The following is a 26,734-nucleotide window of genomic DNA, read 5'->3' on the forward strand; positions in this document are numbered from 1 at the left end:
AGCGCTGCTGATGACTATTAAGGTCTGCTCATACAGGACTAGTGAAGGGCCAGTGCACTACTTGTTCATTTTGTATTCTGATTTATCAGGGGGGTGCTGCAGTACCCTCAGAACCCCTATATCCCACACTACAGGCCTTACCCTTGTGTGGCACTGCATTGTGCAGCCTTGAAGGAGTCCTCTAGATATTGAACAAAACATAACACTTAAGACTAAAACATATGATATTCTCCTACAGTTCTGAAGGTGTCTTGAGGAAACCTGGCATAAATACAGTATGACTACAATAATGTACCAGCTGGTACTTTTTCCTCACAGCATGTATAGAAAGTGGAAGAGTTATAAATCTTCTACCTTTGTTCTGAGACGACATGTTGATGTCACTTCCTACTGTGGAGTTGATCTGAGGCAATTACAATGCTTCCACCCTGCGCTGTGATGGTAGACTGGGGATTGTAGGTTGGTCTGTGCAGGGGAGAGAGAGAGGGAGAAAGAGGTAGCCCTGTGTCCTTACCCTGGTACTACAACACAAGGCAAAACTCTGACCTCAAAAAAATAAAAAGTGAGCCCCACACTCTAGGAGCTCAGATGCCTGTCCAACGTTTCGATAGACAAGCTGTCTTCATCAGGGTACAATGAAAAACACTGCGAGGTGACTCATTTATATAGTGTCAATAGACACACACCGGTGTCTGTAATCATGGCCGGGTGTGGCCTGATATCATTGGTTAATTCTCATTAAAATAGCATACAAAAAACATAAATGGATAGTGTACGATCATAGATACAATTTGGCTACATAAGCCCACAAACATTTACAATAGCAAAATCACAATAATGGCTTCAGATCAAAGTCTATGTTGAGACCGAAGGGAGCAAGGGTCTTTAAATTAAAGCCTCTCGTTTTAACAATAAATTGTCGAGGTCACCCCCTCCTGGGGAGGGTGACATGTTCGATGCCAATATAACGTAGACGAAATCTCCAAAAAGTGGGCCGCAACTGGGTCGAGTTTTTGCACCTAATGGTGCTACGACGCTCCGAGTTACGTACTTTTAATTCATGCTTTGTTTTACCCACACCATTGTTTTTTACCACAAGGACAAGTTAGAAGACAAAAACTGCCTTAGTGGAGCACCTGATAGCACCTTTGATTGGGATCGGTTACCCTGTTTGGGGGTGTTTGAAGGATCAACATTTATACGTGCCATTTAATTTGTACTTTCCATCCAGTAGTGGCGCAAATAGACGTTGTGCAGGGATATCTTGGGGTGGTAAATCAGAGTTTACCAATTGATCTGAGGTTTCTGCCCTGCGAGAATACGATCAATGTGCCAATGTTTGTGAACGATTCCCTGAATTTGTTCAGAGCACGTTGAATAGCGCAAAAAGAACGCAATAATGGTTCTTTGACATTGAAAAAGGCCATGTCTCGTTTTGTTTTGAATTTTCTCAATGGCAGTATTAATCTGACCATTTTTGTACCCCTCTCCTTGAATTTTCTTTGCGTCTCAGCTATATTTCTGTCGAAATCTGATTGTTGTTTTTTTTACAAATTCTTTTGATTCGACAGAATTGGCTGTGTGGCAAACTGTTTTTCAAGGGAAGTGGGTGACAACTGTCAGCCCTCAAACTGTTACGACCAGTAGGTTTCCTGTAAAGATCAGTGTATAGAACATTATCGTCACACAAGAGCAGAAGATCAAGAAAACTGATTTGACGTGTATCAGATTGCATAGTAAATCTCAGATGCTACGAACAGGAGTTAAGAAAAGCATGGAGCTGTTTTGCATCACTCCCGTATAGAACAATATAATCAATATACCGTTTCCAAATAATGTTAGGCAAGAAAACATTTGAGAGGATTTAAAATAGACTTTCTCCATGTAACCCACATACAAATTAGCATAGTTAGGAGCCATGGGGGATCCCATAGCAGTACCCTTCGTCTGAATGTGTGAGTACTATTTCAGCCAATGTTAAAATGCAGCACTGGAAGGTAGTTCATTAGGGTCACGTTACCGCCCTCGTGTGGAATATTAGTATATAATGATTCAACATCAAAATTAATTAAAGTATTCTCAGGGAGAGGATCAAGAGATTCAATACCCAGACCGCACCATGTATAGCCAGACTCAGACATAATTTACAAAGGAAGCGTGAGTCCTTCAGATCAGAAGCAGTAAGGATGACCAGGGATATTATCTTGATAAATCTGTGAATTAGACAATTTTCCTGTCCCGCTAAGCATTGAAATTGTAATGAGTACTGTTGGGTGTCAGGGAAATGTATGAAGTACATCATTTTCTTTAGGAATGTAGTAAAGTAAAAGTTCAAAAAAGTAAACAGTAAAGTACAGATACACCAAAAAACTACTTTTTTTTATTTTACCAGGTAGGCCAGTTGAGAACAAGTTCTCATTTACAATTGCGACCACAACCCCTCCCTCTGAAGTTTAGGCACATCACCGTTGCGCAACAACAAAAAAAAAAGAAGTTTTTTTTTTCTTCAGAAATTCTAAATCGAAAGTATATACACATATATTATTAGGCTATACGCAAAGACCAGATTAAATTGAGAATATAGCGTGACAATATTGTAAAATGCATGTAAAAATGTGAATTCGAGACTGCACAACAAAGAGCCAGCACAGAGAGCAGAGCCTTCCCTTTGATGCGACTTTTTTCAAATCATTCGTCGCATCTCTCAGCCTTTATGCATTAGACTTCATTCAACATGTAGGCAAACATTTTGCATCACAACTAAAGTTGCATACGTAACTCTAAATGAAGCATATAGGAGGACACGTTTCTTCGTTAACCGCTCAACACAGAATAGCTGCATGTGCGCACTCCCTTAAATCGTTTGGGGAAAAATATAATTTATATTTAAGTTAACTATGTTCAATTTTGTTTTTACTATAAAATAATACCACATATAAGCAAATCTTTCCTGCTAAATGAACTAGAGTGGCCCACAGCCATATGGCATAGCCAGATCAGGGCCTAACATAACGACATGTCAGAATATGATTGTTGTTCTGACACAGGCTACATTTTCTTCATGTCATAATGTTTCTTTAGACCCGCCTAAAATAAGTAAAAGATTGATTTAATTATTGTCGAGTTGCGACTGTCAGTGAAAAGCAGAGAGCCAGCCAGGCATATCGCAACATTTAAAAATACAATCGCGGAGAAACTGTTTGGACAACAAATGTCTATTGCTGTAGCATGGACATCACCAGGACCTGGCTTTCGGGGCTTTAGCCCCGAATAAGTTTGCGTCAGCCCCGAATCTTTTCGTTCCTTCAACGGTGTAAAAAAAAATGTTAAATGTATATATATATATATATATATTTTTTTTAAAAAAAATTTATTAAAAAAATACTGAACGCGCCTCTTAGTTCATAGAGCGGTGCTTACATGCAACTCCCGAAGTCTTCCAACTGTTATAGCCAGGAGAATGGTGCCATGTCTCGCCAGATCACTTCATGATTAATTTGTAATCTACACAACAAACCGAATATAACAGCATGATAATGTCGGGCTACTGTTATGCCAAAAACGCCATGTAATTAATTAAAAAATACACAACAAACCGAATATAAAGTAGGCCTAATTTGGTGTTTTAAAATTTAAAAAATATAATTTTATTTTAGCCACTTACAGTATGTGTAAGCGATCGTGACATTTGGATGATGCGTTGTATTTAGCCTACATTCTAACATTATTTCATCCAACATGAAGACTTTTGTTATCAACTTTAATTCAGAAATGATGTCTTAATACTAATTTAAAAACAACGGTGCTCCGGTAGGCTACCTAAAAAAAAAATAACACAGTAACTGGTTGTAATAAATGAATGTATAATAATGAATGTCGATTTCAATTCATCAAATTGTAGGTGCACAGTGCACTGTTGGGGTTTGGATGCTGAAATTATTTTGTGAGTGGATGAATGTGCGCGGTTAGCCTACAAGAAGAGCGTCTTCGTTAAGTGATTGTTTATGAAACATTAAAAGACAGAGGCGGCATGTCCATAAGGTTAAGCTGAGATTTTCCTAAAGTACATTTAAATAAATTGCCAAAATGATATAGCTAATTAGCTTACTCGTGTCGATATATTTATGAAATCATTCTAAATGAACTACTACACCAGAAAGCATGATTTGGCCACAGAGGATCATTAGCTTCTTTCTGTTTTTAAAGCTGTGGATTGTTTTAAATCGCATAGCCTTCAACCGTGCTGCAAATGACAAATCAATTATTGTCGAGTTGCGACTGTCAGTGAAAAGCAGAGAGCCAGCCAGGCATATCGCAACATTTAAAAATACAATCGCGGAGAAACTGTTTGGACAACAAATGTCTATTGCTGTAGCATGGACATCACCAGGACCTGGCTTTCGGGGCTTTAGCCCCGAATAAGTTTGCGTCAGCCCCGAATCTTTTCGTTCCTTCAACGGTGTAAAAAAAAATGTTAAATGTGTATATATATATATATATATATATATATATATATTTTATTTTTTTTTTATTAAAAAAAATACTGAACGCGCCTCTTAGTTCATAGAGCGGTGCTTACATGCAACTCCCGAAGTCTTCCAACTGTTATAGCCAGGAGAATGGTGCCATGTCTCGCCAGATAACTTCATGATTAATTTGTAATCTACACAACAAACCGAATATAACAGCATGATAATGTCGGGCTACTGTTATGCCAAAAACGCCATGTAATTAATTAAAAAATACACAACAAACCGAATATAAAGTAGGCCTAATTTGGTGTTTTAAAATTTAAAAAATATTTTATTTTAGCCACTTACAGTATGTGTAGGCAATCGTGTAATTTGGATGATGCGTTGTATTTAGCCTACATTCTAACATTATTTCATCCAACATGAAGACTTTTGTTATCAACTTTCATTCAGAAATGATGGCTTAATAATAATTACAAAACAATGGTGCTCCGGTAGGCTACCTAAAAAAATAACAGTAACTGGTTGTGATAAATGTAAAGCAATTGCCATGTGGTCAATTGTTAATTCCAGCCCCGTTTTGATTGGGACAGAGTCATCGCGCTGCTTTGAGATAAGCATGAGAACTCATATGGATAAATCAATCAATGTCAGATTTTTGTTTTCACTGAATCTCCGTTTGGATATTTGGTTTCAATTAGGCTGGGAAATGTTAGCTAAATTGAGGTGAGTTCTTATGATCATTCGTCTAGCAACTAAAAGCAACGCAGATCTTCTCCACACACACACACACACACACACACATTAGTTCTCTGATGTTTTTCTGAACTTTGCATTACTTTTCTGATGCATTTCAGTCACTTAGCCTACGCATGCGAACACACATTTGCACCCTTTCCCATTTTGGGCTCCCGAGTGGCGCAGCGGCCTAAGGCACTTCGTTTTAGTGCAAGAGGCGTCAGTATCACATCCAGCGATGGTTGGGAATCCCATAAGGCGGCGCACAATTGGCACAGCGTTTTTGAATGTGTACAATAACATAACCAACAACCAATGCCTGTGTGTTAGTGAGGAAGCACGTGAGGATGATACAAAAATGGGTTAAATTGATATGGCGTCATGGTGGGCGTGACATCCCGTGTAATGACGTGTTTGTAGAGGCATAATGGTAAAATTACATTAAGGTTATAAAAAAACTAAGAAAAGATATTCAGTGTCTCATTACAACATATTTTGTAATTGTCAATGAAAATTACTGTAAATGGTTCTTACTACCTGGGGTGGCAGGTAACCTAGTGGTTAGAGCCCCGAGCTGATAAGGTAAAAATCTGTCCGTCTGCCCCTGTCCCTGAACAAGGCTGTTTTACCCATTGTTCCCCGGTAGGCCGTCATTGTAAATAAGAATTTGTTCTTAAATGACTTGCCTAGTTAAATGTAGAATATTGACATTTCGATTATGTCGCAGTATGGGAACCTCCTACTGGGAACCTCCTCTAGGCCGTTTAGAAAATGTATTTTTGTTAAGAAAACGTGCATTTCATAATCCCCTGAAATGTTGGTTCTGCATTAAAATGGCCTAGAGGTTCCCACGTTTCCAGTAACAGGGTGTCCCAGTTTGACAGTAGGCGGTTGACATACTGCGATACTCTCAAAATGTCAATATTTACAAAAAGTTGAGTAGTAATGACATCCCATTACAAAATATGTTGAAATGAGACAGTAATTATCCTTTTATTTCTCTAACCTTGACATTGGGTTCTGAGGTAAATAATATTATTTTACATAGCATTATGCCTCTAGAAACACGTCATTACACGGGATGCCACGCCCATCGTGATGACGCCATACCCACTGAACCCAGTTTTTTTTTCATCATCCTTACTAACATACAGGCGTTGGTTATGTTGATGTACACATTCAAAGATATCCATTACAAAGCTTATGTGTCCCACTTTGCCAGGTGTCCCACTCACCCTACTCCTGTCTCTATAAATGACATAATTGAAAATACTACCCAAGCATAATTTAGCCACACTGGTTTACCTGGTAGAGGACGACTACCAGATAAAGACAACTTCTACTCACATCAAAAGATTTAACTGACAACCCTGGTGAAGGTGACCACCTTCAGAAGATGACAAGTTGAGAGTGCTTAATGCAGGACTGACTGGGACCAGAAATCAGCCCAGGGATTTACGAACACACCGGCCCACTTTTTACTAACACACCGGCCCACTTTTTAGAGAGAGAGGGGAGAGAGAGAGGGAGAGAGAGAGGGAGAAAGAGGTAGCCCTGTGTCCTGACCCTGGTACTACAACACAAGGCAAAACTCTGACCTCAAAAAAATAAAAAGTGAGCCCCACACTCTAGGAGCTCAGATGCCTGTCCAACGTTTCGATAGACAAGCTGTCTTCATCAGGGTACAATGAAAAACACTGCGAGGTGACTCATTTATATAGTGTCAATAGACACACACCGGTGTCTGTAATCATGGCCGGGTGTGGCCTGATATCATTGGTTAATTCTCATTAAAATAGCATACAAAAAACATAAATGGATAGTGTACGATCATAGATACAATTTGGCTACATAAGCCCACAAACATTTACAATAGCAAAATCACAATAATGGCTTCAGATCAAAGTCTATGTTGAGACCGAAGGGAGCAAGGGTCTTTAAATTAAAGCCTCTCGTTTTAACAATAAATTGTCGAGGTCACCCCCTCCTGGGGAGGGTGACATGTTCGATGCCAATATAACGTAGACGAAATCTCCAAAAAGTGGGCCGCAACTGGGTCGAGTTTTTGCACCTAATGGTGCTACGACGCTCCGAGTTACGTACTTTTAATTCATGCTTTGTTTTACCCACACCATTGTTTTTTACCACAAGGACAAGTTAGAAGACAAAAACTGCCTTAGTGGAGCACCTGATAGCACCTTTGATTGGGATCGGTTACCCTGTTTGGGGGTGTTTGAAGGATCAACATTTATACGTGCCATTTAATTTGTACTTTCCATCCAGTAGTGGCGCAAATAGACGTTGTGCAGGGATATCTTGGGGTGGTAAATCAGAGTTTACCAATTGATCTGAGGTTTCTGCCCTGCGAGAATACGATCAATGTGCCAATGTTTGTGAACGATTCCCTGAATTTGTTCAGAGCACGTTGAATAGCGCAAAAAGAACGCAATAATGGTTCTTTGACATTGAAAAAGGCCATGTCTCGTTTTGTTTTGAATTTTCTCAATGGCAGTATTAATCTGACCATTTTTGTACCCCTCTCCTTGAATTTTCTTTGCGTCTCAGCTATATTTCTGTCGAAATCTGATTGTTGTTTTTTTTACAAATTCTTTTGATTCGACAGAATTGGCTGTGTGGCAAACTGTTTTTCAAGGGAAGTGGGTGACAACTGTCAGCCCTCAAACTGTTACGACCAGTAGGTTTCCTGTAAAGATCAGTGTATAGAACATTATCGTCACACAAGAGCAGAAGATCAAGAAAACTGATTTGACGTGTATCAGATTGCATAGTAAATCTCAGATGCTACGAACAGGAGTTAAGAAAAGCATGGAGCTGTTTTGCATCACTCCCGTATAGAACAATATAATCAATATACCGTTTCCAAATAATGTTAGGCAAGAAAACATTTGAGAGGATTTAAAATAGACTTTCTCCATGTAACCCACATACAAATTAGCATAGTTAGGAGCCATGGGGGATCCCATAGCAGTACCCTTCGTCTGAATGTGTGAGTACTATTTCAGCCAATGTTAAAATGCAGCACTGGAAGGTAGTTCATTAGGGTCACGTTACCGCCCTCGTGTGGAATATTAGTATATAATGATTCAACATCAAAATTAATTAAAGTATTCTCAGGGAGAGGATCAAGAGATTCAATACCCAGACCGCACCATGTATAGCCAGACTCAGACATAATTTACAAAGGAAGCGTGAGTCCTTCAGATCAGAAGCAGTAAGGATGACCAGGGATATTATCTTGATAAATCTGTGAATTAGACAATTTTCCTGTCCCGCTAAGCATTGAAATTGTAATGAGTACTGTTGGGTGTCAGGGAAATGTATGAAGTACATCATTTTCTTTAGGAATGTAGTAAAGTAAAAGTTCAAAAAAGTAAACAGTAAAGTACAGATACACCAAAAAACTACTTTTTTTTATTTTACCAGGTAGGCCAGTTGAGAACAAGTTCTCATTTACAATTGCGACCACAACCCCTCCCTCTGAAGTTTAGGCACATCACCGTTGCGCAACAACAAAAAAAAAAGAAGTTTTTTTTTTCTTCAGAAATTCTAAATCGAAAGTATATACACATATATTATTAGGCTATACGCAAAGACCAGATTAAATTGAGAATATAGCGTGACAATATTGTAAAATGCATGTAAAAATGTGAATTCGAGACTGCACAACAAAGAGCCAGCACAGAGAGCAGAGCCTTCCCTTTGATGCGACTTTTTTCAAATCATTCGTCGCATCTCTCAGCCTTTATGCATTAGACTTCATTCAACATGTAGGCAAACATTTTGCATCACAACTAAAGTTGCATACGTAACTCTAAATGAAGCATATAGGAGGACACGTTTCTTCGTTAACCGCTCAACACAGAATAGCTGCATGTGCGCACTCCCTTAAATCGTTTGGGGAAAAATATAATTTATATTTAAGTTAACTATGTTCAATTTTGTTTTTACTATAAAATAATACCACATATAAGCAAATCTTTCCTGCTAAATGAACTAGAGTGGCCCACAGCCATATGGCATAGCCAGATCAGGGCCTAACATAACGACATGTCAGAATATGATTGTTGTTCTGACACAGGCTACATTTTCTTCATGTCATAATGTTTCTTTAGACCCGCCTAAAATAAGTAAAAGATTGATTTAATTATTGTCGAGTTGCGACTGTCAGTGAAAAGCAGAGAGCCAGCCAGGCATATCGCAACATTTAAAAATACAATCGCGGAGAAACTGTTTGGACAACAAATGTCTATTGCTGTAGCATGGACATCACCAGGACCTGGCTTTCGGGGCTTTAGCCCCGAATAAGTTTGCGTCAGCCCCGAATCTTTTCGTTCCTTCAACGGTGTAAAAAAAAATGTTAAATGTATATATATATATATATATTTTTTTTAAAAAAATTTTATTAAAAAAATACTGAACGCGCCTCTTAGTTCATAGAGCGGTGCTTACATGCAACTCCCGAAGTCTTCCAACTGTTATAGCCAGGAGAATGGTGCCATGTCTCGCCAGATCACTTCATGATTAATTTGTAATCTACACAACAAACCGAATATAACAGCATGATAATGTCGGGCTACTGTTATGCCAAAAACGCCATGTAATTAATTAAAAAATACACAACAAACCGAATATAAAGTAGGCCTAATTTGGTGTTTTAAAATTTAAAAAATATAATTTTATTTTAGCCACTTACAGTATGTGTAAGCGATCGTGACATTTGGATGATGCGTTGTATTTAGCCTACATTCTAACATTATTTCATCCAACATGAAGACTTTTGTTATCAACTTTAATTCAGAAATGATGTCTTAATACTAATTTAAAAACAACGGTGCTCCGGTAGGCTACCTAAAAAAAAAATAACACAGTAACTGGTTGTAATAAATGAATGTATAATAATGAATGTCGATTTCAATTCATCAAATTGTAGGTGCACAGTGCACTGTTGGGGTTTGGATGCTGAAATTATTTTGTGAGTGGATGAATGTGCGCGGTTAGCCTACAAGAAGAGCGTCTTCGTTAAGTGATTGTTTATGAAACATTAAAAGACAGAGGCGGCATGTCCATAAGGTTAAGCTGAGATTTTCCTAAAGTACATTTAAATAAATTGCCAAAATGATATAGCTAATTAGCTTACTCGTGTCGATATATTTATGAAATCATTCTAAATGAACTACTACACCAGAAAGCATGATTTGGCCACAGAGGATCATTAGCTTCTTTCTGTTTTTAAAGCTGTGGATTGTTTTAAATCGCATAGCCTTCAACCGTGCTGCAAATGACAAATCAATTATTGTCGAGTTGCGACTGTCAGTGAAAAGCAGAGAGCCAGCCAGGCATATCGCAACATTTAAAAATACAATCGCGGAGAAACTGTTTGGACAACAAATGTCTATTGCTGTAGCATGGACATCACCAGGACCTGGCTTTCGGGGCTTTAGCCCCGAATAAGTTTGCGTCAGCCCCGAATCTTTTCGTTCCTTCAACGGTGTAAAAAAAAATGTTAAATGTGTATATATATATATATATATATATATATATATATTTTATTTTTTTTTTATTAAAAAAAATACTGAACGCGCCTCTTAGTTCATAGAGCGGTGCTTACATGCAACTCCCGAAGTCTTCCAACTGTTATAGCCAGGAGAATGGTGCCATGTCTCGCCAGATAACTTCATGATTAATTTGTAATCTACACAACAAACCGAATATAACAGCATGATAATGTCGGGCTACTGTTATGCCAAAAACGCCATGTAATTAATTAAAAAATACACAACAAACCGAATATAAAGTAGGCCTAATTTGGTGTTTTAAAATTTAAAAAATATTTTATTTTAGCCACTTACAGTATGTGTAGGCAATCGTGTAATTTGGATGATGCGTTGTATTTAGCCTACATTCTAACATTATTTCATCCAACATGAAGACTTTTGTTATCAACTTTCATTCAGAAATGATGGCTTAATAATAATTACAAAACAATGGTGCTCCGGTAGGCTACCTAAAAAAATAACAGTAACTGGTTGTGATAAATGTAAAGCAATTGCCATGTGGTCAATTGTTAATTCCAGCCCCGTTTTGATTGGGACAGAGTCATCGCGCTGCTTTGAGATAAGCATGAGAACTCATATGGATAAATCAATCAATGTCAGATTTTTGTTTTCACTGAATCTCCGTTTGGATATTTGGTTTCAATTAGGCTGGGAAATGTTAGCTAAATTGAGGTGAGTTCTTATGATCATTCGTCTAGCAACTAAAAGCAACGCAGATCTTCTCCACACACACACACACACACACACACACACACACACACATTAGTTCTCTGATGTTTTTCTGAACTTTGCATTACTTTTCTGATGCATTTCAGTCACTTAGCCTACGCATGCGAACACACATTTGCACCCTTTCCCATTTTGGGCTCCCGAGTGGCGCAGCGGCCTAAGGCACTTCGTTTTAGTGCAAGAGGCGTCAGTATCACATCCAGCGATGGTTGGGAATCCCATAAGGCGGCGCACAATTGGCACAGCGTTTTTGAATGTGTACAATAACATAACCAACAACCAATGCCTGTGTGTTAGTGAGGAAGCACGTGAGGATGATACAAAAATGGGTTAAATTGATATGGCGTCATGGTGGGCGTGACATCCCGTGTAATGACGTGTTTGTAGAGGCATAATGGTAAAATTACATTAAGGTTATAAAAAAACTAAGAAAAGATATTCAGTGTCTCATTACAACATATTTTGTAATTGTCAATGAAAATTACTGTAAATGGTTCTTACTACCTGGGGTGGCAGGTAACCTAGTGGTTAGAGCCCCGAGCTGATAAGGTAAAAATCTGTCCGTCTGCCCCTGTCCCTGAACAAGGCTGTTTTACCCATTGTTCCCCGGTAGGCCGTCATTGTAAATAAGAATTTGTTCTTAAATGACTTGCCTAGTTAAATGTAGAATATTGACATTTCGATTATGTCGCAGTATGGGAACCTCCTACTGGGAACCTCCTCTAGGCCGTTTAGAAAATGTATTTTTGTTAAGAAAACGTGCATTTCATAATCCCCTGAAATGTTGGTTCTGCATTAAAATGGCCTAGAGGTTCCCACGTTTCCAGTAACAGGGTGTCCCAGTTTGACAGTAGGCGGTTGACATACTGCGATACTCTCAAAATGTCAATATTTACAAAAAGTTGAGTAGTAATGACATCCCATTACAAAATATGTTGAAATGAGACAGTAATTATCCTTTTATTTCTCTAACCTTGACATTGGGTTCTGAGGTAAATAATATTATTTTACATAGCATTATGCCTCTAGAAACACGTCATTACACGGGATGCCACGCCCATCGTGATGACGCCATACCCACTGAACCCAGTTTTTTTTTCATCATCCTTACTAACATACAGGCGTTGGTTATGTTGATGTACACATTCAAAGATATCCATTACAAAGCTTATGTGTCCCACTTTGCCAGGTGTCCCACTCACCCTACTCCTGTCTCTATAAATGACATAATTGAAAATACTACCCAAGCATAATTTAGCCACACTGGTTTACCTGGTAGAGGACGACTACCAGATAAAGACAACTTCTACTCACATCAAAAGATTTAACTGACAACCCTGGTGAAGGTGACCACCTTCAGAAGATGACAAGTTGAGAGTGCTTAATGCAGGACTGACTGGGACCAGAAATCAGCCCAGGGATTTACGAACACACCGGCCCACTTTTTACTAACACACCGGCCCACTTTTTACTAACACACCGGCCCACTTTTTACTAACACACCGGCCCACTTTTTACTAACACACCGGCCCACTTTTTACTAACACACCGGCCCACTTTTTACTAACACACCGGCCCACTTTTTACTAACACACCGGCCCACTTTTTACTAACACACCGCCCACTTTTTACTAACACACCGGCCCACTTTTTACTAACACACCGGCCAACTTTTTTCCTGAAGGCGTCTATTACGTGCCAAATAATGATCATTTAGACCGGCCCACTAGGAGAAATATAAACCAGCCTATCTGACAATGAATAATCATCATGTAGAACGGCCCAATAGGAGAAATATAAACCAGCCTATCTGACAATGAATAATCATCATGTAGAACGGCCCAATAGGAGAAATATAAACCAGCCTATCTGACAATGCATAATCATCATGTAGAACGGCCCAATAGGAGAAATATAAACCAGCCTATCTGACAATGAATCATCATGTAGAACGGCCCAATAGGAGAAATATAAACCAGTGCATCTGACATTTGCCCGACCTACAGTATGGCCGGTCTATTCTGCCTTAATTAAATGGATATCTTACCTGCTATACTGAGATGCACAGGTGCAGAGTCAAGTGGTCCGTATTGATTCTCAGCCTTACAGAAGTACTGCCCGCTGTCCTCATTGCTGATCACTGCCGGACCAGGGGAATCCTCTCTGCCGCTCACCACACAGGAATAGCTGTCTGAATCCTCCCTGCCTACCGGGTCTAGTTCCATGTAGTTGGCCATAACCTTGACCTTGTTGGTATAGGTCAAAGGTTGTGTCCCTATACCAGTTGTAGGTGGGATTCTCGCTCATGAAGCAGGAGCCACAGGTCAGGACGGCCCACTCACCGTCCACAACTAGGTCAGGGGTCAAATCAACACGGAGCCCTGGGTAGAGTGGGGGTCATTTTGATTCGATTTCAAACAAAATAGCTTTATTAGATCAAGTCAATCCAGTAAAATATCAGACAGTAACGTAAAGCAAAATAGATTCTCCCCCCAAAGCTTCTAGAAGATTCTCCTCTTTTATTGTGTCCTAAAATTACGGATAATCCGTGCTTTTGTTGGTCTTTGTGCGAATACAACTCGTCCGAAAATAGCTGCCTTAAGTTGAACATTTGATGGAGAAAAATGGACAATGAATTGATAATACGATTTTATCTGTATTCACGTGGATTAATTAATTCTGTTGATTTACCTGTCACATTTAACCTGACCCCTGGATTCCCCATCCACCCCCCAGAAGTGACGTCAGTCCCAAACAGGAAGCTGTAGGTGCCTGAATTGCTCTCTTAGGTCTGTGATTCTCAGCGTGCAAGAGCAGGGCATGGTCACAGAAGAGCCCTTTAAAAACCGAGGATTCATATGGTTTTTTTCTGTATTGATTCCCCCCAAAATTGACATCTAATATTCCAGGAATTCCTTAAACAATGTGTCTTTAACGTTCCATCATCATAGTTTTGTTTTTAATTTTTTAAATTAAGTAAAAATAGTTTTTGCATGACTAACCCTAGTTTTCATATGTGGGTCAAATATGACCTAGGTATTTCCTATGGAATTCATTACATTGCACTGAAACTGACCTTTCTTTTTGCTGCAACAATAAAATCAGTGTAATTAATAAAGTATTTATTAAATATCTTGTTAATGTTTGTTAACCACCGTTTTCTTTTCTCCTTTTTAACTCATTGATTAACGGAGTTTTTGCATTACTACCCCAAGGTTGCATATTTTACATTTTTTCCCCATATACATTTCTCATGGAATTTGATAGGAACCTTTGATTCTAGTACATTTTTCCAGTCAGGAATATATTTACAGTGGGCAACACATCTGCAGTCAACAATTTCACAATACCGGAAGCCAATTTTGCTCATCTGATACATGTAAGTATTTTACAAAAATTTGATCTCACAAAACATGATGTCTTTAGATAGAATATTTTTTTATAACTTTTGCACGTCCATCATTACAGAAGTTAGAGAGAAATGTATACTATATTATAATAATAATAATCGCCATCTAGCCTAATCTTGATCTTAGCCAGCTAGCCATGCAGCTAGTATAAGTCAGTCTGTTGGTTGATCGGATATGTTTTTCCCAAAAACAGCTAATCAGAGAGGAGGGGTGGGGGAGTAGTTGGAAGATGACTAGAAGTATGTGGGAAGGGGGGTCTAAACTTAGCCACACTAATGTTAAAATAATTGGAGTATTGGTAAAACCACAATATGTTTTATGAGTTTTACCTACTTTTCAAATGATTGAAGCGCGTATACAACTACTGTCTACATTTTTGTGTTTCACTATTCACTGTGTTGTAAATGGCTCATAAGAATGTTGTCAGATATACAACCAACATGGTTTTACAGATGCTGGATGAGGAAGCCATTGGTGCCTCTGAGTCAAAATCTGAGGTATCCAATTCAGATGACAGAGACTATGTGCCTGTGGGTCAAGTTGGAGTTGTGGATGCACCTTGTAGTCCAGCTGTCCTAGATGATTCTACAGATGGGGAGGACTCCTCCTCCGAGGAGAGTGAAAACCAGTCAAATAGACTGAGTAAAAAGGGGTCTTACTAGAGTGAACACCCCCCCCCCTCGCCACACGGCATGGAGAACAGCTGGAATGTCTCCACACGGCATGGAGAACAGCTGGAATGTCTCCACACGGCATGGAGAACAGCTGGAATGTCTCCACACGGCAAGGAGAACAGCTGGAATGTCTCCACACGGCAAGGAGAACAGCTGGAATGTCTCCACACGGGAGCCACATTAGTTCACACAGTACATGCCCAGTAAGACTGCTCCGAGTTTGGTTTTAATGGCAACTTGGCCATGGTGAGTTATGTGCTGAAGCAGCGAAAGGCTGTTGCCTTCCTGAGCACCCTGCATGACAACAAAGCGGTAGATGAGGCCAGTGCGAAGAAGAAGCCAGAGATGATCAAATACAATAACTGCACAAAAGGAGTAGTGGACATTATGGATCAGATGGTGCGTAATTACACATGCAAACGCCAGTCAAGGAGGTGGCCAATGGTGCTGTGGTACAACCTGCTGGATGTTGCCACCCTCAATGCTTACCCCATTTTTATGGCACAGAAGCCCAACTTCATGGTAGGTGTGAACAGCACCCGACAGCTCAAGGAGCTGGTCACAGAGCTTGTGATCCCACACATGCAGAGGCTCATAGAAGGCTGTTGCAACATACCAAAGGTCATCACTGAGGCAGTGGAAAGATGTAGGGTGATGAGAGAGCCATGCCACTACCACTCACAGCAGCCAGGGCCATCAGAGGAAATGGTGCCAGCTCTACCCAAGCGCAAAGGATAGAAAAGTCAGCTGCTGGTTGATCTCAGTGCAACACACCCGTCTGCAAAGAGCACAGTCACATGCTTTGTAACAAATGCATGGACTATGACAGCATAAGTAAGCATGACACACACACAGACAGTTAATTTTAGTGTTCATGTTTTCTAAATTCAATTGTTAGTGATGTCATTTATATTGATGATAAACTTTGGATTTTCAAATAAATGTTTTGAAATTTTATAAAACATGTTTAAGGTAGTTTTTGTTTTGTTATTCACAATTATATTAATTATAAGAAATATGCTAATATTTTCAATAGCCGTTATGAATTATCATAATGTTATCATTGAAATGTGTATCAAACTGTTGAAGAGAGACTAAAACCATTTCAAACAGTAAAATCATTATTGAAAAGGTCCAAAATCATCACTCAAAATATTGATGTTCTACAAAATGGATAATATTTTAGACCCATCTAAATAAAACAGATATTACATTATCCGGTCATCTTGACTCATATGCATTCTTGGGACGTCAGGTTTACTATGCATCCTAGGGTCACACATCAGGATGCTGAATCATAATTCCATCGTAAATGAATTGATACTGAAGATGGTCACACTATATACTATAGGATGTCAACCCCTTTTGGTGAATTTGTTTTTAACTGACAAACTAAAAAATAAGTTCCAAGAAGTAAGAATTACATTTGTGGTGTTGAAATCTGTGCCATCTGCTCCAGGAGAGATCCAAGTGAAACCACAGAAAGAGAAGTACTGTGAGGTTTAGTTTTCAAATGGAAACAGTACACACTGATGAATCCAGATCATTCTTTTTCAGGGGGTAAACAAACAAGTACAACTAAAATGTTATTTAATCTCAACTAGTGTACCTGTAGGCATGAGCAGGACGATTACCAGGTTGGAGTGTTGAGCTCCGGCACCCTGCAGAGAAACAAGATGACGAAGAAGATACAAAAGCATCATCATTATCATCATGACAGAACATACTTCATGTGCAGTATACTCAATTAAAAATGTATATGAGAAGAAATACTATGATATGAAAAGTATGAGGACACAAGACCTGATAAGAGGGACACCTGTTCAGAAGTACAACATACATAATACTAACATATATACTACTAATTGGCTTATTACATTAAAAGTTCCTAACAGTCATCTGCAGGATAATTAGTCCCTCACTCTGCGGCCATCTGTCAATTTCCCCTCTCAAAGATCTCTCCCCACCTCTGAAGACTGTAGCACCTACCTTGTTTTAACAAATCATTCTAATACTACAACTTCTCTTTTCTCGATAGTGGAGTCTTCACATCCAGACCACCACAAGGGACTATCAAATACCCTTCATGGTGATTCAGTATTTATACTACTGTGTGTGTATTTATACTACTGTGTGTGTATTTATACTACTGTGTGTGTATTTATACTACTGTGTGTGTATTTATACTACTGTGTGTGTATTTATACTACTGTGTGTGTATTTATACTACTGTGTGTGTATTTATACTACTGTGTGTGTATTTATACTACTGTGTGTGTATTTATACTACTGTGTGTGTATTTATACTACTGTGTGAGATCTCTAACCAAATACTTCCAATGTATGTATTTATTTTAGTACCTACCAATGAACTAGTTGAACTTGAACGAAGATAAAATAATATAGAAGTACTCTTACCATGTTAAACAGGAGTCCAGTTGTAGCGGTATTTATTAGAGAGGGGTAACGAAAAATTTTGTTCGGGCGCCAAGCAGGTATTAACCATGCCGAAAGGAAAAGAGTAGAATAGAGAGAACCACTACCAGACCCACACACATCAGCAGAAGAGACTGCCTAGAGTGTAGCCTGTTTACCAGATAGCCAGTGGAGAGAAAAGAGAACACACACCATATAAAACCCACATCACAGCACAGGGGTAACCCCAACAAGAATACCTCATACAATAATACTAATACTAATAATGGCAGAGCAATTTAACAGCAACTTCATACAAGAAAGAACCCAGTCATCAGAGGATTTGCAATACTCTGTATTATCTTCCAGTGAATGAGTGTAGAGGGTATGAATGTGGGGGGTGTTCATAGACACCAAAGGCCTTAAAAATGTCCAAAATCTTCTCGGCCACATGTCATTAGTACACCTCACCTCAATACAGTTCACATAATACACAACTTGCAAGCAACCTCCCTTTTAACTAAAATGTCCACCCAAATACTTCTGGCATGGCAATAATAGTCCACCTCTAATGAACTTCAATGGGAAGTGCATTTGAAAAATAGAGTCTGTTGCAGGGTAAAGCACTGGAACGATAGAGGGAAGAGAAAGAGAACAAGAGAGATCTTAGCTGTGGTCTTCGGGCGTGCCGGTGTACTGTCTGACCTTCCGTTGGTTTGTATGTTAAAGCTTCGCAACAATGTTGCTACTAATCCATGCGATCCATAACTGCCGCGATCCCAAACGAAAACAACCACGACCTGGAACTGTCACACCGATGATTGAGTTAAATACTTTATAAACTACACACGCAGAAAACAACACATCTTCTGCAGCACAGCGCACACACAATCAATCTGTCGCGCCACCCAAGAGCCCCTTCCCAAAGAGCTGATCGAGCTCTCTTTATTTCCTCCTTCCTTTACTGCTCATGCGCTCTTAAAGTGGCAGCGCACGGTGAAGGCTCCGTGCAGATTTCGCCACACAGTAACAAAGACTCTTACCATGTTGAAACAGGAGTCCAGTAACAGAGACTCTTACCATGTTGAAACAGGAGTCCAGTAACAGAGACTCTTACCATGTTGAAACAGGAGTCCAGTAACAGAGACTCTTACCATGTTGAAACAGGAGTCCAGTAACAGACTCTTACCATGTTGAAACAGGAGTCCAGTAACAGAGACTCTTACCATGTTGAAACAGGGGTTCAGTGGGAGCTCTTTCTCACCGTCACTAGAACAGTAGAAACACGTAGAGTAGACGAACATTGATGGACTTCCTCTTCTCTTCTTCTATTTTTGTCAACGTTTTTTCCTAGTTATTTCACAATAAAACATGTGTTTGCGTGTTGGTTCTTCTATCCTTGTATGCCCTCACAGCTGAGGGTGGAAGTGCTCTAAACTCACTGGACAGTTTATTAGATACACTCATCTAGTACCGGGTCAGACCCGCTTTGCCTGCAGAACAGCCTGAATTATTAGGGGCATTTTACAAGGTGTTGGAAACGTTTCACAGGGATGTTGGTCCATGCTGACGCGATGATGGAATCACACAGTTGCTGCAGATTGGACAGCAGTACATTCATGTTGTGAACAGCCCGTTCCATCTCATTCCAATGATGCTCCATTGCACTTGTCAAACTCATTCCACGGAGCGTTTGCAGGTTTTCGCTCCAACCTTGTACCTCACCTGGTTGTCTAGATCTTAATTGAAAGGAAAAAGCCCAAAACCCGCAGACATGAGTTTGTCACCCTGCTCTATTGTGTTGAGGTCTGGGAACTGAGCAGGCCACTCAGGTAAACTGAACTCGTTTTCATGTTACATGTTGATGCTGTTCCACTCAATTCTTACTGGTTGGTAGGTGAGCAAATACTTATTATGAAATAACTAGGAAAAAACGTTGACAAAAATAGAAGAAGAGAAGAGGAAGTCCATCAATGTTCGTCTACGTGTTTCTACTGTTCTAGTGACGGTGAGAAAGAGCTCCCACTGGACCCCTGTTTCAACATGGTAAGAGTCTCTGTTACTGGACTCCTGTTTCAACATGGTAAGAGTCTCTGTTACTGGACCCCTGTTTCAACATGGTAAGAGTCTCTGTTACTGGACTCCTGTTTCAACATGGTAAGAGTCTCTGTTACTGGACCCCTGTTTCAACATGGTAAGAGTCTCTGTTACTGGACTCCTGTTTCAACATGGTAAGAGTCTCTGTTACTGGACTCCTGTTTCAACATGGTAAGAGTCTCTGTTACTGGACTCCTGTTTCAACATGGTAAGAGTCTCTGTTACTGGACTCCTGTTTAACATGGTAAGAGTCTCTGTTACTGGACTCCTGTTTAACATGGTAAGAGTCTCTGTTACTGGACTCCTGTTTAACATGGTAAGAGTCTCTGTTACTGGACTCCTGTTTAACATGGTAAGAGTCTCTGTTACTGGACTCCTGTTTCAACATGGTAAGAGTCTGTTACTGGACTCCTGTTTAACATGGTAAGAGTCTCTGTTACTGGACACCTGTTTCAACATGGTAAGAGTCTCTGTTACTGGACTCCTGTTTAACATGGTAAGAGTCTCTGTTACTGGACTCCTGTTTAACATGGTAAGAGTCTGTGTTACTGGACTCCTGTTTAACATGGTAAGAGTATCAAATACTTGTTCTCCCCACTGTATATTCTATCATTGCCTTGCCGAAAGCCAACCCCTCGTCCAAGTCGTGGGAGGCAGAAACAGGTAAAGTACGGGATTGCCAGACAGGGCAAAGTTTTGTGGGTGGTGTTTAGTCTATACTCCTTCCACCATCCTCTCCACCCCCTCTCCTCCAGTTCCGCACTACCACCCCCCTCTCCTCTCCTCTCCTCCAGTCCCCCACCACCTCCTCTCCTCCAGTCCCGCACTACCAACCCCCCTCTCCTTTCCACCAGAAAAAGTTTACTTCTCTCAAATTACAGTGCCTTGCGAAAGTATTCGGCCCCCTTGAACTTTGCGACCTTTTGCCACATTTCAGGCTTCAAACATAAAGATATAAAACTGTGTTTTTTTGTGAAGAATCAACAACAAGTGGGACACAATCATGAAGTGGAACGACATTTATTGGATATTTCAAACTTTTTTAACAAATCAAAAACTGAAAAATTGGGCGTGCAAAATTATTCAGCCCCCTTAAGTTAATACTTTGTAGCGCCACATTTTGCTGCGATTACAGCTGTAAGTCGCTTGGGGTATGTCTCTATCAGTTTTGCACATCGAGAGACTGAATTTTTTTCCCATTCCTCCTTGCAAAACAGCTCGAGCTCAGTGAGGTTGGATGGAGAGCATTTGTGAACAGCAGTTTTCAGTTCTTTCCACAGATTCTCGATTGGATTCAGGTCTGGACTTTGACTTGGCCATTCTAACACCTGGATATGTTTATTATTGAACCATTCCATTGTAGATTTTGCTTTATGTTTTGGATCATTGTCTTGTTGGAAGACAAATCTCCGTCCCAGTCTCAGGTCTTTTGCAGACTCCATCAGGTTTTCTTCCAGAATGGTCCTGTATTTGGCTCCATCCATCTTCCCATCAATTTTAACCATCTTCCCTGTCCCTGCTGAAGAAAAGCAGGCCCAAACCATGATGCTGCCACCACCATGTTTGACAGTGGGGATGGTGTGTTCAGCTGTGTTGCTTTTACGCCAAACATAACGTTTTGCATTGTTGCCAAAAAGTTCAATTTTGGTTTCATCTGACCAGAGCACCTTCTTCCACATTTCTGGTGTGTCTCCCAGGTGGCTTGTGGCAAACTTTAAACGACAGTTTTTATGGATATCTTTAAGAAATGGCTTTCTTCTTGCCACTCTTCCATAAAGGCCAGATTTGTGCAATATACGACAGATTGTTGTCCTATGGACAGAGTCTCCCACCTCAGCTGTAGATCTCTGCAGTTCATCCAGAGTGATCATGGGCCTCTTGGCTGCATCTCTGATCAGTCTTCTCCTTGTATGAGCTGAAAGTTTAGAGGGACGGCCAGGTCTTGGTAGATTTGCAGTGGTCTGATACTCCTTCCATTTCAATATTATCGCTTGCACAGTGCTCCTTGAGATGTTTAAGGCTTGGGAAATCTTTTTGTATCCAAATCCGGCTTTAAACTTCTTCACAACAGTATCTCGAACCTGCCTGGTGTGTTCCTTGTTCTTCATGATGCTCTCTGCGCTTTTAACGGACCTCTGAGACTATCACAGTGCAGGTGCATTTATACGGAGACTTGATTACACACAGGTGGATTGTATTTATCATCATTAGTCATTTAGGTCAACATTGGATCATTCAGAGATCCTCACTGAACTTCTGGAGAGAGTTTGCTGCACTGAAAGTAAAGGGGCTGAATAATTTTGCACGCCCAATTTTTCAGTTTTTGATTTGTTAAAAAAGTTTGAAATATCCAATAAATGTCGTTCCACTTCATGATTGTGTCCCACTTGTTGTTGATTCTTCACAAAAAAATACAGTTTTATATCTTTATGTTTGAAGCCTGAAATGTGGCAAAAGGTCGCAAAGCTCAAGGGGGCCGAATACTTTCGCAAGGCACTGTATGTGTACAAATGTTTCTACATCCCTGTTAGTAAGCTTTTGATCCTTATTGTCAAGATAATCCATCCACCTGACAGGCGTGGCATATCAAGAAGGTGATTAAACAGCATGATCATTACACAGGTGCACCTTGTGCTGGGAACAATAAAAGGCCATTCTAAAATGTACAGTTTTGCCACACAACACAATGCCACAGATGTCTCAAGTTGAGGGAACTTGAAATTGGCATGCTGATGGCAGGAATGTCCACCAGAGCTGTTTCCAGAGAATTGAACGTTCATTTCTCTACCAAAAGCCACCTCCAACTTCATTTTAGAGAATTTGGCAGTACGTCCACCCGGCCTCACAACTGCAGACCACGTGTAACCACACCAGCCCAGGACCTCCACATCCGGCTTCTTCACCAGCGGGATTATCAGAGGGGGCAGGGGGTGTGTGGAGGAATATTTCTGTCTGTAATAAATCCCTTTTTGTGGGGGAAAACTCATTCTGATTGGCTGGGCCTGGTTCCCCAGTGGGTGGCCCTATGCCCACCCATGGCTGCACCCTTGCCCAATGATGTGAAATCCAGAGATTAGGGCCTAATGAATTTATTTCAAATGACTGATTTCCTTATATGAACTGTATCTCAGCAAAATCTTTGAAATTGTTGCATGTTGCATTTATTTTTGTTCAGTACACTTTCTAATGGTGAATCTCTGACTGGTACTTACTAATGTTGAATCTCTTTGATTAATACTTACTAATGGTGAATGTCTTTGAATTCTAGATCTTCCACTTAAGTACTCTGGAGAAGCGCTTCTCTCACCTGTGGACACAGTGTCAACGCTGTCAGGGCTCTCTCCATGAGGATGTGCTCTGTACCAGGTAGACACACATACAGTGGGGCAAAAAAGTATTTAGTCAGCCACCAATTGTGCAAGTTCTCCCACTTAAAAATATGAGAGAGGCCTGTAATTTTCATCATAGGTACACTTCCACTATGACAGACAAAATTAGATTTTTTTTCTCCAGAAAATCACATTGTAGGATTTTTAATGAATTTATTTGCAAATTATGGTGGAAAATAAGTATTTGGTCAATAACAAAAGTTTATCTCAATACTTTGTTATATACCCTTTGTTGGCAATGGCAGAGGTCAAACATTTTCTGTAAGTCTTCACAAGGTTTTCACACACTGTTGCTGGTATTTTGGCCCATTCCTCCATGCAGATCTCCTCTAGAGCAGTGATGTGGGGCTGTTGCTGGGCAACACGGACTTTCAACTCCCTCCAAAGATTTTCTATGGGGTTGAGATCTGGAGACTGGCTAGGCCACTCCAGGACCTTGAAATGCTTCTTACAAAGCCACTCCTTCGTTGCCCGGGCGGTGTGTTTGGGATCATTGTCATGCTGAAAGACCCAGCCACGTTTCATCTTCAATGCCCTTGCTGATGGAAGGAGGTTTTCACTCAAAATCTCACAATACATGGCCCCATTCATTCTTTCCTTTACACGGATCAGTCGTCCTGGTCCCTTTGCAGAAACACAGCCCCAAAGCATGATGTTTCCACCCCAATGCTTCACAGTAGGTATGGTGTTCTTTGGATGCAACTCAGCATTCTTTGTCCGCTAAACACGACGAGTTGAGTTTTTACCAAAAAGGTTCTATTTTGGTTTCATCTAACCATATGACATTCTCCCAATCTTCTTCTGGATCATCCAAATGCTCTCTAGCAAATTTCAGACAGGCCTGGACATGTACTGGCTTAAGCAGGGGGACACGTCTGGCACTGCAGGATGAGAGTCCCTGGTGGCGTAGTGTGTTACTGATGGTAGGCTTTGTTACTTTGGTCCCAGCTCTCTGCAGGTCATTCACTAGGTCCCGCCGTGTGGTTCTGGGATTTTTGCTCACCGTTCTTGTGATCATTTTGACCCCACGGGGTGAGATCTTGCATGGCGCCCCAGATCGAGGGAGATTATCAGTGGTCTTGTATGTCTTCCATTTCCTAATATTTGCTCCCACAGTTGATTTCTTCTAACCAAGCTGCTTACCTATTGCAGATTCAGTCTTCCCAGCCTGGTGCAGGTCTACAATTTTGTTTCTGGTGTCCTTTGACAGCTCTTTGGTCTTGGCCATAGTGGAGTTTGGAGTGTGACTGTTTGAGGTTGTGGACAGGTGTCTTTTATACTGATAACAAGTTCAAACAGGTGCCATTAATACAGGTAACGAGTGTCTGTGAGAGCCAGAAATCTTGCTTGTTTGCAGGTGACCAAATACTTATTTTCCACCATAATTTGCAAATAAATTAATTAAAAATCCTACAATGTGATTTTCTGGATTTTCCCCCCCTAATTTTGTCTGTCATAGTTGAAGTGTACCTATGATGAAAATTACAGGCCTCTCTCTTTTTAAGTGGGAGAACTTGCACAATTGGTGGCTGACTAAATACTTTTTTGCCCCACTGTATGCTACATACACTAACACACACAAACTAGATGTTGCCTGTTCAACCCCCAGTAACCAAGCTATCAGAGCAGCAGTCCCTTAAAAAGCATGGGCTGATGCACACACTGTTTGTAGAGTTGCTGAGTAACGGAGGGTAAACAGTATCCAAAGAAAGAAAGGGAGTCTCTCAACAATGGTTGTATTAAATTGTTGGAATCATGAGGCGTGTGACTTCCTTCCTTGATGTTTAGAACAGCAGTGTCTGCCCATCTGTCTGAAAAACGTATCCCTTCAGATAGCTGCTATTTTCTTGAAGGTTTTACTTGCAATGATTGTGATGTGTGGTTGTTTTTGCCTACTTTAGTTGAATGCAAAGTCAGTGTGTAGTTGAATGGAAATATTTAGTTGAATGGAAGTCGCTAAATGGAGTTTTGTTTGTAGAGCATGGCGCTTGCAATGCCAGGATAGTGGGTTCGATTCCCGGGATTCCTAAGTTGTTTTGGATAAAAGTGTCTTCTAAATGGCAGATGATTATTATATTATTTTTGTAGAAATGTGTCTTGTCATTGTTGTCTGTCTTCAGTCTAGAAGATCTCAGTTGCATTGAACCAAAAGTGGTTGTGGTTTTGTACTATTTAGAAAAAGCGTTGTGTAGTGCTCATTTTGTGATAACCGATGTGTTACTGTCGTCTGTGGTAAAGCAGCAGGTCATTTTCTTTTTTACTGTTCTTCACTTCTAACAGGTTACATTTCAGGCTCCTATGGGGCCAAACACAATCCAACACACAACCAAAACAAACAGAAAATGCATCCGAGTTTGTAGAGTCACCAACTTGATGTAGTTATTACGTGTAAGGAATATGTGACTAAATATTAAAGATTTGTCTACTTCAATACACTCTAAGTCAGTGTTTCCCAACTCCGGTCCTCGAGTACCTCCGGGGAAACAACCAAATGTGTGCTGTTGGGAGTAGACTACTCTGGGACCGGAGTTGGAAAACACTGCTCTAAGTGAATTGGTCAGAATACTTAAGACTTCTTCAAATGGGGGGACTAGATACATAACGTGCTTTCATTTCTAAACTATGAAAGAGATATGCATAAAATATACCCTCAAATAAAAGGTGACATTTTACACTGTCTCATCATATTAAATATTTGATCTCAAATCCAGAAATGCTGGACTATAGAACCAAATTGTAGCTTTACTGTCAAAATACATATGAGGACCATATACGCATTTCTATTCCCTCCACTCAGTCTCCCTGCTTCTGCTCCTAACCTGTCATGTATAAAAAATAATCAATAGGAATTAAGGTTGTGTGTTTATACCTCTATCTGGTCTAGAAGGTTGTGTGTTTATACCTCTGTCTGGTCCAGAAGGTTGTGTGTTTATACCTCTGTCTGGTCCAGAAGGTTGTGTGTTTATACCTCTATCTGGTCCAGAAGGTTGTGTGTTTATACCTCTATCTGGTCTAGAAGGTTGTGTGTTTATACCTCTATCTGGTCTAGAAGGTTGTGTGTTTATACCTCTGTCTGGTCCAGAAGGTTGTGTGTTTATACCTCTATTTGGTCTAGAAGGTTGTGTGTTAATACCTCTATCTGGTCCAGAAGGTTGTGTGTTTATCCACCAAATTCACTTCAATATTCACCACCAACATTGACCAATATCAGTCAATGCTAAAATTAAATGAGTG

The 26,734-nt window shown here is 40.1% G+C and overlaps 1 long non-coding RNA gene across 6 annotated transcripts in view; it reads right to left on the minus strand.

Moving 5' to 3' along the window:
• The window catches only part of LOC110487463, a 33,164-nt gene extending 14,022 nt beyond the window's left edge, over positions 1–19,142 (minus strand). For 3 of the 6 annotated variants that reach the window (XR_005035209.1, XR_005035214.1, XR_005035213.1), the window contains exons 1-4: positions 18,018–18,927; positions 17,209–17,260; positions 13,563–13,896; positions 355–465 (exon numbers count right to left, since the gene is read on the minus strand). This is a non-coding gene — a long non-coding RNA (uncharacterized LOC110487463). Of the gene's footprint in view, positions 1–354; positions 466–13,562; positions 13,897–17,023; positions 17,050–17,208; positions 17,261–18,017; positions 18,928–19,057 lie in introns of those variants that run through there. The other 3 variants (XR_005035210.1, XR_005035211.1, XR_005035212.1) reach the window with 3 other exon arrangements.
• Positions 19,143–26,734: the final 7,592 nt, after the last annotated feature.

This window comes from Oncorhynchus mykiss, chromosome 12, assembly GCF_013265735.2.
Source record: "Oncorhynchus mykiss isolate Arlee chromosome 12, USDA_OmykA_1.1, whole genome shotgun sequence".
NCBI classification, from domain to species: Eukaryota; Metazoa; Chordata; class Actinopteri; order Salmoniformes; family Salmonidae; genus Oncorhynchus; species Oncorhynchus mykiss.